The sequence below is a fragment of the Nicotiana tabacum genome, chromosome 20 (assembly GCF_000715075.1).
Source record: "Nicotiana tabacum cultivar K326 chromosome 20, ASM71507v2, whole genome shotgun sequence".
NCBI classification, from domain to species: domain Eukaryota; kingdom Viridiplantae; phylum Streptophyta; class Magnoliopsida; order Solanales; family Solanaceae; genus Nicotiana; species Nicotiana tabacum.
In genome coordinates this window covers 83,561,562-83,576,807 of record NC_134099.1, presented here as the reverse complement: position 1 = coordinate 83,576,807, position 15,246 = coordinate 83,561,562, and positions in this window count along the sequence as shown.

Below are 15,246 nucleotides of genomic sequence, written 5' to 3'. Positions count from 1 at the left end.
AAGAGGAGCGCCGAGGTCCCAAAGGCCGCCGAGCCAATAATGACCGAAGAGGTTCAAAGTCGAACCGAGGGGATCTCGGAAGATGGCCCGAACAAAGTCCCGGAGGCTGAGGATGCCTCCCGCCGTGATGGGCAATCGGTGGATGTACCTAAAGGGGCCAGTTCTGAGGCCCTTCAAAACGAAGAGAACGCACCAAATGACTCGCTTGGGGCAATAGACATTAGTGATTCACCCCTCCTAACATTTTCTAAGGGGCAACTTCAAGAAGCCGCGGCCATCGGAACCCCCGATGTGGGAACGACCCATGAAGGGAAAGACCTTTTTCTTGGCTGCTTCACGGGGGTCGAAGAGAATTCCGATTTGGGTAATGCATAGAGTTACTTCGTTGAAGCCCATCGACTTTTGAGTTAGGTGAGCTTCAGCTCCCTTGGTTAATAATATCTTTGCCTTTATTTATTCTTGTCTGATTTCCTTTCTTTCTTCATAGGCTTTTGACGCTCCATCGGGAAATATTTTCTAAATCCCGGGCAGAGCTGGACCGGTGTGAGGCCGATCATAAAAAGCTTAAGGAGGAGAGAGATGCCCTAAAACTCCTCATTGAGCAAAAGGAAGAGGAGGTCAAGGACCTTAGAGCTGAATTGGAAACATCTCATAAAAGGTAAACCAACTTGATTGAGCAGGTAATGCAAAATTTTGGAAGCTCGTTTTATTAATCCGGAGACGACAACTAACACTTTAATCTTGCAGGTTCAGAAGAAGCCCGAAAATATCGAGCAACTTCGTGAGGAGGCCAAGATGAAGGAGGCAAAGACCTTGGTGTGGAAGTAAAACATGGACCGCCTTGCCACGGAGAAAGACACCGCTCGGGCCCAGCTATCTTTGGCCAAACATCAACTCCAAAGCATGAAGGAGGAGAGTTTGTCCTGAGCCAAGAAAATTGAGGAGCTTAAGGTTCGGTTGGCCACTGAGCTTGCAAAGGCCACATCTGAGGCGGAAAGAGTAAAGGCCGACGCGGAGGCAGTCGTGGCTGTCTATCGAGCTGATGCTGAAGCCGCTCACGCTCGGGCAAAGGAAATTTCCGATGTTGCCCAAGTTCGATCATTTTGCGTTGCCGAGCATGCCAAATTCTAGTCTCTGAGAAAGACTCTTGAAGAGATTCATGCTGTCACACCTCCTTTTTACTACACCCCCGGAAGGGTATATAAGGGAATTTTTTCCAACTTAAAGTGACAATAGAAACGGGATTATTTATTTAAGAATCAGAGTCGCCACATGGGATAATTTATGGTGTCCCAAGTCACCGGTTCAAATCCCGAAACGAGGAAAAGATTGACTATGTTTTACAGTCCGTGAACCAGAAATCCGGGTAAGGAACTCTGTTAACCCGGGACAAGGTGTTAGGCATTCCCGAGTTCCGTGGTTCTGGCACGGTCACTTAACTGTTATAATTGGCCTATTTATTTGATTTTAAAACACTTTCAAACCTATGTGCATTTTTAACTTTTAAACCGCTTTTACTTATTTTAGGAAGATTTCAACGTTATACAAAACACGTCTTTGGATCACGCCATATGAAATGCACCCGCGATCCGTGACATATTTTATTTAACGTTGTTAAAATTTAGATTTGGGTCACATGAAATGCACACCCGAGTTTAGGAAGGTAATATTATTAAAATAACGCGCCTAAAGCAACTACGCGTTTTTTAAATTTGCGAGGGCCATGAAAAATTTGCTAAATGGCACGCCTCGAATTCTAAGGATTTAAAAGAAATAATTAAATGAGGGCCATGCATTTTGAGGTTTTATTTCGCATGACACACCTCAAATTGTTCTAAAAAGGAATTCAAACTAAATTTCGAAGGGCCATAAATTGTTCATTTGGCTAATATAGCACGCCTCCAACCTAAAAACAAAACCAAACTAACTGGCTGAAGACAAAAATGTAACTTCTCTAAGATGAAGTTCAAATTAATTTAGCCAGAACGAATGTCGGATATTAGGCGATGTCCAATTCACCTCAAAATCTGGGCATGAAATGAGGCCCAATAATGTGTCGAAACTGCAAAGCCCACGAAGTGCTGATTGCACAATGGCTTAAATAAAGCCCAAGGAAATCCGGCTTGGAAGCCATCCCTATTGTAGAGAAGCTGGGGTTCAGGGCCGAACCCCTTTCACAGCACAGCCATACGTTTGAATTTGGGGTTAAAGACGACCATAAAAATTTTAAAAGCTAATTGAAATAGATAATGGGTGAATTGCAGCTAACTCATAGAATCTATATGGTTTGGCAATGTACTACCATAGCCTCAAATAACAAAATAACTGAAACTCAAATAAAACCTGCAGAATCATGGCTTCAAGAGAGAGCATTGCCCCAAATTGCTTAACTTAAGAACCATAAATAACCATTCTGCCTCACACACATGCTAACAATATAAATTGACTAAAATTTAGTGTAAAAGAGGATCAAGAACTTAACTAAATATGCAAATATCCCAAACTTCATAACAGTTCTAGACCAAGTACCACGCTAGGGTGTTCATTTATACAACATCAACACCTAATCAACAATTCAGCTAGACAGAATGTTACCCAGGTTTTCATGGCAATCCCAAGTTAAACACAATAGTAGAAACTGACCCCACCCATAGCTTATTCAATCACCATGACAACATCAAATTTTAAAAGAAAATCAAAACAACACAATTGAATCAACAAAATAAAGCTACGCTTTAAACTTCTGCCTTGCATTCTTATTCCTCAAATCAAAACCTCACAAACAAGATATGTACAGGAGCATGTACCTGGAAAGTAAAATAACAGCAAAAGTGAGAAGCTCAGCAGTAAGCAGTAAGCAGTAGTAGTTAGCCCAGATTCAGCAATCAGAACAATGAAATCAGCTCAAAATCCAATGGAACAGTAACCCTCAACAAAGCTTGAATCAAAACTTTTCAAAACACAATATCAATCCATTTCATATCCCAGAATGAGAAACTATTATTTTCCAAAATTGAAAAGAATCAGAAATCACTGAAGAAGTTCAATGAAACAGTAAAAATTCAGCCGTTTGTATTTTCTCTGGATTTTTATCCAATTTTTTAGTCTTTTTTAGCCATTTCTGATTTTCTGAACTTTTTTTTCCTTCAAAATCTGCCTTGAAATGCAAGGTAAAGTGCCTTTATAGGCAAGCTATTAGGGCAGCCTAAGGGATCAATTTTTGCACTTTGCACCTTTTCTAATTTTCATTTTAGCTTAGGTATCCCTATTTTAAATCTCAGAACTTCACAATAGTCCCCCTCCCCAGCTTCCTAGAAGCTTCCTAATCAGTTACCCAAAGATTCCCTTTCCTAGACTACCCAAACTACCCCTCAAGCCCCTGAATATTACTTTAGAATTCCAAATGGATCAACTTGACCCAATGACTTATCCCAAATAGAGGAGCTGCACTTTGCAAAAATGGCCAGAAACAATACTAAAGCCCAAACAATAAAACGACCCAGCTAAATTCTATAAGCATCCGGAAAAACAACATGACACAAACACCGAAATGACTTCCATAATCAAAAAATCTAACTAAGCTACTGGTTAATTAACACAAACATGCAGGGATTTAACTAAGTTGTCAAAGCGGCCTAATTAAATTAAACTAAGTGGCTTAAAACAAAAAGTGAAATTAGAAATTGAACATACTCTTGACACAAACCAATCAGACCAATAAAATTTAGAAAAGCAAAATTGAAAAAGCTATAAACGGACAGTCCTCAATTTTTAGCTAAACTTTGTTCAAGTTTCCATTCAATTAATCATAGAGGAAGAGAAGAAATGAGGAGGAAGGAATACTGAAGGAACACAAGAATGAAAGAAGAAATAAGAAACTCACCAACCTATGCTTCGAACTCGCGATTAACTTTCTGATTTAGTCCCCAAATAATGTCATCTGCTTGTTCCTTGCGAAGAACAAGAAAACAACGTTATTCTGGGACCAAACCAGCCTTGAACGCTAAGGAAACATTGAAGGATATCCCTGCATGAACGAACTCAGCTATGGCTTCTAGCGCTCGAACCCTAGATTTGAGATTCGAGGAGTTTAGGCCATGTTTGAGAGGAACGGAGTGGTGATTGGAAAGGGGGGAGTGAGGTAAGGGTTCTATGATATCAACTTGGGGACGATCAGAGGTGGCGCCGCTGGCTGAGGCGGTGGAAAATTAGGGCGGCATCTCTAGGGTTTGGTTGAAGACGAAGAGACTGATGGGGTTCTGGGGGGGTCCGTTTTGGACCGTTAAATACTTACGGAGCTTTAGTTCTGAGCCGTTTGATCAAGGGGAGGGGAGATCAATGGCTCAGATTCACATACCCAAAATGGCGTCATTTAATTTAATGACTGGTCGGACCGGGTTTGGGGACTGGACTTGGGCAAATGGGTGGGAAATATTTGGGCCTTGGCATTGGACTGGCCCAATTCCGAGTCTTTAAGTCCAATTCCTCCATTTCCTTTTCTTTCAATTCCTCTTTTTATATTTCTATTTTCTTTTAAAATAACACCTAAATTAATTCATAATCAAATTATTCTATCAAATTATATTAACCAACTCTAAATAACAATTACCACAAATAATTAAAAATCAAATTAAAGGAAAACTACCAAAATACAAAATTAAAATTAAAAAGTGCAAAACTAAACTATTTTTTTTGAATTTCCCATTTTTATAAAGCAACTAAATTACTAAAGCAAAGTTAAATCCTAAATGTAAAGGCAACATATTTTGTATTTTTCATAATTTAAACAAAATTAACATGCGCAGACAAATGCAAACAATTAACAAAAAATGCTATAAAAATCTACGAAATTGCAAATAATGGGAAAATTATTTTGTTTTGAATTTGTGGGAGTAATTCATATAGGGCAAAAATCACGTGCTCACAGCTGCCCCTCTTTGCTCGGAAACACGAAGAGTTTTCGTGCAAAGATAAAGTGAGCGGATACGAGCGATTTTGCCCGTTTGAATACTCCGTGGGAACCATTTTTGAAAGATTTAACCGCACCCTACTTCCGAGGTTGCCTACATATCCTTGGCTATAAAGGAATCAGGTCAGTGTAGTTCGGGAAGGTTTGGTAGTTGGGACTACTATGAAGCTGTGATTTCACTGTTGTTGCTGCTGTTGCTACTGCTTACTGACCTCCTTATTACACCATGCCAAAATAAAAGAAGCTAGACTAAACTATGATCTATACATTACAAAAATCCTGTCTGTGTCTTCAAACTTGATCTTGTGATTCTTGTTGCCTTGTTGACTTGTATTCTCCCGGTGAAGTCCCTTTGTTGAGTTGTGATCTGGGACACTTTCCCTTTTCTTCAGGTGGACGCCTGATTGCTAAATTCAAATTATAATCTGAAATGATTTCCTTTTCTCCAAGTGGACTCCTGACTGCTAAACTCAAACTGTATTCCCGTGCTCTCCAGGTGGGCGCCTGACTGCTGAACTTGAATTGTATTCACGTGCTCTCCATGTGGGCGCCTGACTGCTGAACTTGAATTGTATTCCCATGCTCTCCAGCTGGGCGCCTGACTGTTGAACTTAAATTGTATTCCCTTGCTCTCTAGGTGGGCACCTGATTGCTGAACTTGAATTGTACTCCCGTGCTCTCCAGGTGGGCTCCTGACCGCTAAACTTGAATTGTACTCTCGTGCTCTCCAGGTGGGTACCTAATTTTAACAAAAATAGACAAAACAAAGAAAATTTTCTGCCCTAGTTTGGTAGCTGGGCACATATTTGAGTTTTAAACTAAATCATGTTACCAAATATTACTAAGAATTTGAAAGCTAGGTCCCATTATCCAGGAGGGGTCATGACAACTCTTAATTAAATGACAGTTTTAAAAGCTGAATTATGTTTTCTAAAGGTATGACTTCCGCTAAGTCTTGTTATCAAAGAAGGTCTTACGACTACATCCCATTATCCAGAAGGGTCCTGACAACTCTTAAATAAGCGACAATTTTAAATCTAAGTTATATCTTCTGAAGGTACGAAAGTATTGAAGCTACATCCCATTATCCAGGAGGGTCCTGATAATCAAAAATCAAGTCTTATCTTAAGAGTGACAACTTTTACGGCTGAATTATACTTCCTTACAGCAGGATTTACGTTAAATCTTGTTATTTAGAGGAAACCTTAAAACTATATCCCATTATCCAGGCGGATCCTGAAAATCAAAATCAAGTCTTATCTTAAGCGTGATAATTTTTACGGCTGAATTGTACCACCCTACAACGGAACTTACACCAAATCTTGTTATCTAATGGAAATCTTAAAGCTAGGTCCCATTATTCAGGAGGGTCCTGACAACTCCTAATTGAATCCTATCTCAAACTTGCAAACTTTGAAACCAACTTATATTCTCTTGTGGTGCATTTATGCTAGATTATGCTACTCATAATTATTTTGAACTTTAAACTAGGTCCCATTTTCCAGGAGGGTCCTGAGAATTAAATCCCATTATCCAGGCAGGTCCTAAAAACTTCAAATGAAATCCCATTATCCAGGCGGGTCCTAAAAACTTCAAATGAAAGCCCATTATCTAGGCATGTCCTCAAAACTTCAAATGAAATCCCATTATCCAGGCGGGTCCTGAAAACTTCAAATGAAATCCCATTATCCAGGCAGGTCCTAAAAACTACAAATGAAATCCCATTATCCAGGCGGGTCTTGAAAACTTCAAATGAAATCCCATTATCCAGGCGGGTCCTAAAAGTTTACGGTCAAACCTGTCTGGTGCTTGCCTTTCCTTGTGACGGATTTCCCCGAAACAATCGAAACTTTCTGCCCCTGTTTTAATTAAAGAAAAATCTTGTCATTTTAAAATGTGGTGGTTAGTTTGTGGCATTCTTGCTGAAAGTCTCCCCGCGGCCATGCTTTGTTTTGACTGGCTTCCCCGAACTGGCTCTGAACCTCTTGATTTTCTGGCTATCTTTCAACCCACATGACCTCGGACGACCCAATTGTTCTATACCTGAACCACTGTTTTACACCTCTAACCCCTTTTACTGAGCCTCTGCATTTCCCACGAAATTACTAAATCATTCCATCGGTGGATCTTTTGCTGGCATTTTATCCCACTCTACATCATGCTATCTTTGGTATGCTCTGGCCACACTGTGCTTTGCGGTTTTTTGGAAGTTGGTAGTGAGCTTTAAAATCCTTTCTTAATTTGCTTGACCAAGACTGACATTGAAACATCTTAGAGAAATGAAACCCAAAAGAAATGAAATACAATGACCCTGAGAGTTAATGATAAAGAAAATCCAAAACTGGATGACTTGCTAAAAAGGAAAAAGGAAAGAGACTTATCTGAGTGGAATAGCTGGTACCAATGATCATGACATGCATTTCGGATTAATTGGCCCAATCTATCCAACCAATCAACTCTCAGTTGCCATACTTTGTTGCCCCAGAGTTTCCACAACCTGACTTTTTTGCCAAAACCTTGACCTTGTTCGGCCTGTGGTGCCCTGAAGGGTTTTTACCAACAAGCCTCTCTCATTTGTTCATCTCTCAACTCACTTTCGGCTTACGGTGCCCGTGAGGGTTTTCACCAATAAGACTCTCTCATTTTGATTTCTCTCAGCTCCCGGCGCCTTATGGTGCCTATGAGGGTTTTCACCAATAAGACTCTCTCATTTTTCATTTTCTTGCTTGGGCCAGAGTGCTGCCCCTGATATGAATCACCTCTACTTGCTCGACTTGGCATCTCTCGAAGACTGATCAGAAGGTCTTTCTTTGGATCATAACGTGGGCTTTTGGACAGGGTTAGAAAGAAAGGGTGTCAAAAAGCTCAAAACAATTTGAATGGGTTCAAAATTACAACTTTCGGAATCAAATTTCTTGCAACAACCACAACTTCTACCCCAGTTTCTTTGCTCGGGGACTTTTGGATTTTGTTTGATGGGATCGAACTGTGAGGCTACCTACGTATCCTTTAAAGGAATCAGGTCGAACGTAGTTCATGTCATAGGAATTACTTTGTTGTTGTGATTTTTCTTTCCTTTTCTTCCTCTTTCTCCTCTTTTCTTTTCTTTCTTCTTCTTCTCTTTTGTTGTTTTGTTTTCTTCTTCTTCTTCTTCTTCTTCTTCTTTTTTCTTTCTTTCTTTTCTTTTTCTTATCTTTTTCTTCTTTTCCTTTTTTCTTTTCTTCTTCTTTTCTCTCTTTTTACGCTTGCGTTTATGATCTTTGCTACTGATTCCAAAAGAGGAATATGAAAGAAAATAAATAAGGCTCAAAGGGGTAACAAAGGATAAAGTGTTTAGATAGCAAAACAAAATGCCTTCGTCATTCCAATCTTTAAAATATACCAATTACAAACAACACAATTTAACCAAAGAGACCATACATAATATCTTTTGACCGCATCAGAATTGATGGCCATTTCTACACATTTGCCTTCTACATCTGTTAAATACAAAGCACCATTGGACAACACTCTCGTCACGATGAACGACCCCTGCCAGTTTGGGGTGAACTTGCCTCTTGCCTCAGCCTGATGAGTAAGGATACGTTTCAATACTAACTGACCCACTTCAAACCTCCGTGGACGCACTTTCTTATTATATGCTCTTGCCATTCTCCGTTGATACAACTGGCCATGACACACTGCTGCTAATCTTCTCTCATCAATTAAACTCAACCGTTCCAAGCGAGTTTTGACCCACTCATCGTCATCGATTTCGGCCTCAGCGACAATCCGAAGGGACGGGATTTCAATTTCTGCAGGTATCACCGCCTCAGTGCCATATACCAATAAATAAGGAGTGCCCCTATTGAAGTGCGATCAGTAGTGCGATAACCCAGTAATGCAAAAGGCAGCTTCTCATGCCATTGCCTGGAACCTTCCACCATTTTTCGAAGTATCTTCTTTATATTCTTGTTAGCTGCCTCAACTGCTCTGTTTGCCTTGGGGCGGTAAGGGGTAGAATTGCGATGCGTAATCTTGAATTGTTGACATACCTTTTTCATCAGATGACTATTGAGATTAGCCCAATTGTCTGTAATGATCACCTTTGGTATCCCAAACTGACAAATGATATTTGAGTGCACAAAATCAACCACCGCTTTCTTGGTTACGGACTTGAACGTTTTAGCCTCTACCCACTTGGTGAAATAGTTGATGGCCACTAGAATGAACCTGTGCCCATTTGATGCTGATGGCTCAATTGGCCCAATGACATCCATGCCCCACGCGACAAAAGGCCATGGTGCAGACATTGTGTGCAATTCAGATGGTGAAGAATGAATCAAATATCCATGCACTTGGCACTGATGACACTTGCGCACGAAACTGATACAATCTCGCTCCATAGTGAGCCAATAATAACCTGCTCGTAGGATCTTCTTTTCCAACACATACCCGCTCATATGCAGTCCACAGACTCCAGAATGTACTTCGGTCATGATAGTTGTGGCCTGTCTAGCATCTATGCATCTCAACAATCCAAGATCCGGAGTCCTTTTGTATAAAACCCCTCCGCTGAAGAAAAATCTGCTCGCTAACCGCCGAATTGTTCTCTTTTGATCGCCTGTGGCTCGTACTGGATATACCCCCATCCTGATATATTCCTTGATATCATGAAACCAGGGCTCACCGTCAAGTTCTTCTTCTACCACATTACAGTAAGCGTGCTGATCATGGACCTAAATATACAACGGGTCAACATAAGCCTTATCCGGATGATGTAACATTGACTCCAAGGTAGCCAAAGCATCAGCAACTTCGTTATGGATCCTTGGAATTTGCTTGAACTCTACTAATCGAAACCGTTGACAAAGATCATGCAAACATTGCCGGTACGGTATGAGTGTTAGATCTCGTGTTTCCCATTCCCCTTGAATCGGATGCACCAAAAGGTCCAAGTCCCCCAAGACCAAAACTTCCGGGACACCCATATCTGCAGCTAACCTCAAACCCAAAATGCATGCCTCGTATTCAGCCACGTTATTAGTATAGTACAAATAAAGCTGAGCCGAAACAGGGTAGTGATGTCCTGTTTCAGAAATCAATACAGCTCTTATCCCAACGCCTTTCATGTTAGCAGCTCCATCAAAGAAAAGTTTCCAACTTGTTCCAACTCATCAATATGTGTTACCTCTTCATTAGGGAAGTAAGTCTTCAAAGGCTCATATTTTTCATCCACTGGGTTCTCAGTCAAATGATCGGCCAACGCCTGGGCTTTCATCGCGGTCCTGGTCACATAGACGATGTCAAATTCTATGAGCAATATCTGCCACTTTGCGAGCCTTCCTGTAGGCATAGGCTTCTGAAAGATATACTTTAACAAATCCAAACGAGAGATAAGGTAAGTAGTGTAAGATGACAAATAATGCTTCAGCTTCTGTGCCACCCAAGTTAGGGCGCAACATGTCCGTTCCAGGTGAGTGTACTTAACCTCGTAAGATGTGAACTTCTTGCTGAGATAATAGATGGCCTGCTCTTTCCTACTGGTGATGTCATGCTGACCCAACATACAACAAAACGAATTGTCCAAAATCGTCAAATACAGAATCAAAGGTCTCCCTGGTTCTGGTGGCACCAACATAGGTGGGTTTGACAAATACCCTTTTATCTTATCAAATGCTTCTTGACACTCATCTGAGCACTTGACCGTAGCATCTTTCTTCAACAGTTTGAAGATAGGCTCACAAGTTATCGTAAGCTGAGCAATAAACCTGCTGATGTAATTCAACCTCCCTAATAAACTCATCACCTCAGTCTTGTTCCTTGGAGGTGGCAATTCTTGGATAGCTTTAATCTTGGACGGATCCAATTCAATACCTCGGCGGCTGACTATGAATCCCAATAATTTTTCGGATGGCACACTGAATGTGCATTTTGCAGGATTGAGCTTAAGATTGTACTTGCGAAGCCTTTGGAAGAAATTTTCTCAAATCTCTGACGTGATCAGACTGCTTTCTAGACTTTATGATTACATCATCCACATAAACCTCGATCTTCTTGTGTATTATGTCATGAAATATGGTTGTCATTGCCCTCATGTAAGTTGCCCCAGCATTTTTCAACCCAAAGGCATGACCCTGTAGCAATATGTTCCCCATGGTGTGATGAATGCCGTCTTCTCCGCATCTTTATCATCCACTAAGATCTGATGATAACCCGCATAACAGTCCACAAAAGACCCAAGCTCATGTTTGGCGCAATTGTCAATCAGAATGTGGATATTTGGCACTGGGAAGTTGTCCTTGAGACTCGCTTTGTTGAGATCACGGTAGTCAACACACACCCTGATCTTGCCATCCTTCTTTGGCACAGGTACTACATTGGCTAACCAAGTGGGATACCGAGTGACCCGAATGACTTTTGCATCAAACTGCTTAGTGGCCTCTTCTTTGTTCTTCACACTCACATCGGTCTTAAATTTCCTCAGCTTCTGCTTGACAGGAGGGAATGCCGGGTCAGTGAGCAATTTGTGAACCACCAAGTTAGTGCTTAAACCTGGCATGTCGTCATATGACCATGCAAAGACGTCTTTGTACTCAAGTAACGCTTTAATTATCACTTCCCTGAGTTGAGGTTCAAGATGTACACTTATTTTAGTTTCTCTGATATTATCTGGGTCTCCTAAATTGATTGCTTCTGTATCACTCAGGTTAGGCTTGGGTTTTTCTTCAAAATGGCTTTGTTCTTTACTAATATCTTCAAAGGACTCATCTTCGTTGTATTCTGATTCACCATCACACTCTATTTCTTGAATTACTATTTCAGAATTAGATTGGCTTTTAAAACTGGGCCGAAGATTCCTCATGCATGTCATGTTATTGAAACCAGCATAAAAAGAGCTGTACAAGGAAGAAAAGAAAACAAAAATAAAACTGTCAGGAATGAGGAAAAGGGAAATTGCATTTCATTGAAATTGAAAGATAATAAGGTTTATACATCCAAACGGACGGAACATATAATCTGAATTACAACCCTGGAATAATCCAGATAACCTGAAAGAAAATCAAAGCAAACTACCAAAACGCCTTCCTGGTGGGGAGAGGAGTAGCTTCCCAATTGTTAATCTTTGCACCGGGCCCAACAAATTGCACATCTGCCTTGCTAGAACCCTCTCCAGCTGCCACCATGTTCACCTCGTCGAATAATTTCTCAAACCTTTCAAGCAACTCTTTATCAGGACCAACCACAGAACTGGGAACTGTTGTTGCGGGGCGTTTCTTGGCGTCGGGCCTGATAAATGATCTGGAGAGACGTGGGATGGGCTTTGGGAGGACCCATGCCCTCTGTTTCAGCTTTCTAGCTCTTTTTATGTCCGCAACTGTGGGCTTGAACCCCAAACCAAATGTATCCAAGTTTTTGGGGAGAGACATCGGCTGTATGATACCTTGCAGAGATGCACCCAAACCCTTGCCTGGTACAAAACCATTTTTCAACATTTCAACAGCTACCATGACTGCTGCAGCGACTACCCTCGGCGCTGGAACGCACTTCCCTTCTGGAATTTTCTCTACCGATACCGTATCAAAAACCTGATAAACCCATGGCCCCTTGTCATCTTCAAACTCTATGAACGGAACAATGGCATCACTGTGGCACACATATTATCCTCGCCGTGCACAACAATTTCCTGTATATCCCATTCAAACTTGACCATTTGATGCAGAGTAGATGGGACCGCTTTTGCAGCATGAATCCAGGGTCGACCCAACAGCAGATTGTAAGAAACAGCCATATCGAGCACCTAGACCTCTATGGTAAATTCAACAGGCCCCATTGTAAGCTCAAGCACTATGTCCCCCACTGAATCTTTCCCTCCACCGTCGAATCCCCGAACGCAGATATTGTTCTTGTGAATTCTTTCATCATTCACCTTCAATTTGTTCAAAGTGGAAAGAGGGAAAATGTTCGCACTGGAACCATTGTCGACTAGTACTCGGGTAACCACAGAGTCTTCACATTTCATCGTGAGATAGAGGGCTCTATTGTGCTCAGTACCCTCAATGGGCAACTCATCATCAGAAAAAGCAACTCTGTTTACCTCAAATATCTTGTTAGCTATCTTTTCCAGGTGGTTTACTGAGATTTTGTCAGGAACGTGGGCCTCATTCAGGATTTTCATCAAAGCCCGACGGTGCTCGTCTGAATGGATCACTAATGACAATAGTGAAATTTGAGCCGGTGTCTTCCTCAACTGCTCCACCATGGAATAGTCCTGCACTTTCATCTTTCTCAAGAATTCCTCTGCTTCTTCTTCGGTCACAACTTTCTTCACTAGCACTAGGTTGTCTTTGGAGCTCTTAGCTTTTCTCAACTCTTCGGGGGCAAAGCATCTCCCCGATCGAGTCAAACCATGGGTATCACAAACTTCTTCTTTAACTTCTTTCCCCTTGTAAGTCACTATCACTCGTTCATAATTCCACGAGACCGCCCTGTTGTTGACTATCGGTAGTTGAGTTACCGGCTTGATAATGACAGGGTCTATGCGAGCGCCCTCCACAATTACAACAGGCTTGTTCGCCACTCCTGGCACAACCACTTTGGCTACTTCTTATTTTATTACCACATCGCTTGGGGTCCCCTTTTTGGCTACTGCAGATGCTTCACTATTTGCCCTGCTCAATCGAATCACTGATTTCTCACTTGTTGGCTTTTCAACCAGCCTGACTTCACTGGACCGAATCATCATGACGGTCTATGAAGGCTTCTTGGGCTCCCCTCCCTTATGCACTATCTCGATTATATTTGTCTCGGGATGAGCCGGCAACGGATTCTGGTTGGTATTGGGTGCCTCCGGAGCTTGGACCTCAATCCGATTAGTATCAATGAGCTCTTGAATAGCTGTTTTCAATTGCCAGCACTTCTCTGTATCATGCCCCGGAGCACCAGAACAATATTCGCAACTAATAGAGTGATCAAGGTTCCTTAGGGGAGGATTTGGCAGTTTTGGCTCAATCGGACTCAGCATACCCAATTGTCGCAACCTGTGGAACAAACTGGTATAGGATTCTCCCAATGGAGTGAGGGTTTTCTTATTTTGCAACCTCTCGTTCTTAAATGCTTGGTTGGGCCAGAAACCTGATCCAGGAGGGTTCCGGTAGGCTCTTAGGGGTGGATAGACATTTTGTGGAGCTGGGTATGTATTTTGTGGGACTGGCGCACGCCATTGTGCGTGGGCTGGAGGTTGGCTGTATGTTTGGGTATGGTGGACAGAAAAATAGGGGTCTGGTGGTGGGTAGTAGTGTTGGGGTGGATTATATGGGGTATGAGGGTAGGTTTGGTGACGGGGTCGAGGCTGGTTATAGTAATGTGATGGACCCCTGGGTCTGAACCAAGCCCCTGAATCAATCGTTGCTACATCCTCTTTCTTCTTCTTTCCAATTACTCCCCCAGTTCTGCTTTGAATGGCCGAGTGGTTGACTTAATAGCCAAATAACTCATGATTTTGTTTGTTTTGAGCATTTCTTCTACCATGATTCCCATCTTTACCACTTCATTGAAGGACTTGCCTATAGCTGATACCAGATGACCGTAATAAGTAGGTTCTAAGGCCTGCAGAAAATAATCCACCATTTCACTTTCTTTCATTGGAGGGTCAACCCTTGCTGCCTGTTCTCTCCACCTAAAACCATACTCCCTGAAATTCTCATTGTGCTTTTTCTCAAGTTTTGTCAAAAACAGACGATCCGGAACAATCTCGAGATTGTACTGGAAGTGACAAGCAAATGTATGGGCTAGATCATCCCATGCGTACCATCTTCCGTGATCCTGTCGAGTATACCATTCTAGCACTGATCCACTCAGAATCTGACTGAAATACGCCATTAGTTGCTCGTCTTTCCTGCCAGCTCCCCTCATTTTGCTACAAAACCTCTCAAATGCGCCACTGGATCACCGTGCCCATCATACAAATCAAACTTGGGCATCTTAAACCCTGCCGACAATTGCACATCTGGAAATAGACATAGATCTTTTTAAGCCACACTTACTTGACCTCCCAACCCTCGCATGTCCCTGAATAACTGTTCCAGGCTTTTAACTTTCCTGTACATCTCCTCCTGTTCAGGATTTTTAGATGGTTTTTCAGTTTTCGCAGGGAGGTCAAAATGAGGAGTGTAGGAATAGGGTTCGGGAACCTTGAAAGTGGGCTCCGGGGGGTAATACTGGTTGTCGTGAGTTTGGAATAGAGGTTCACTGGAGGATCGGTGTAATACAGCAGGTGGAGGTGCCACAAAAATAGG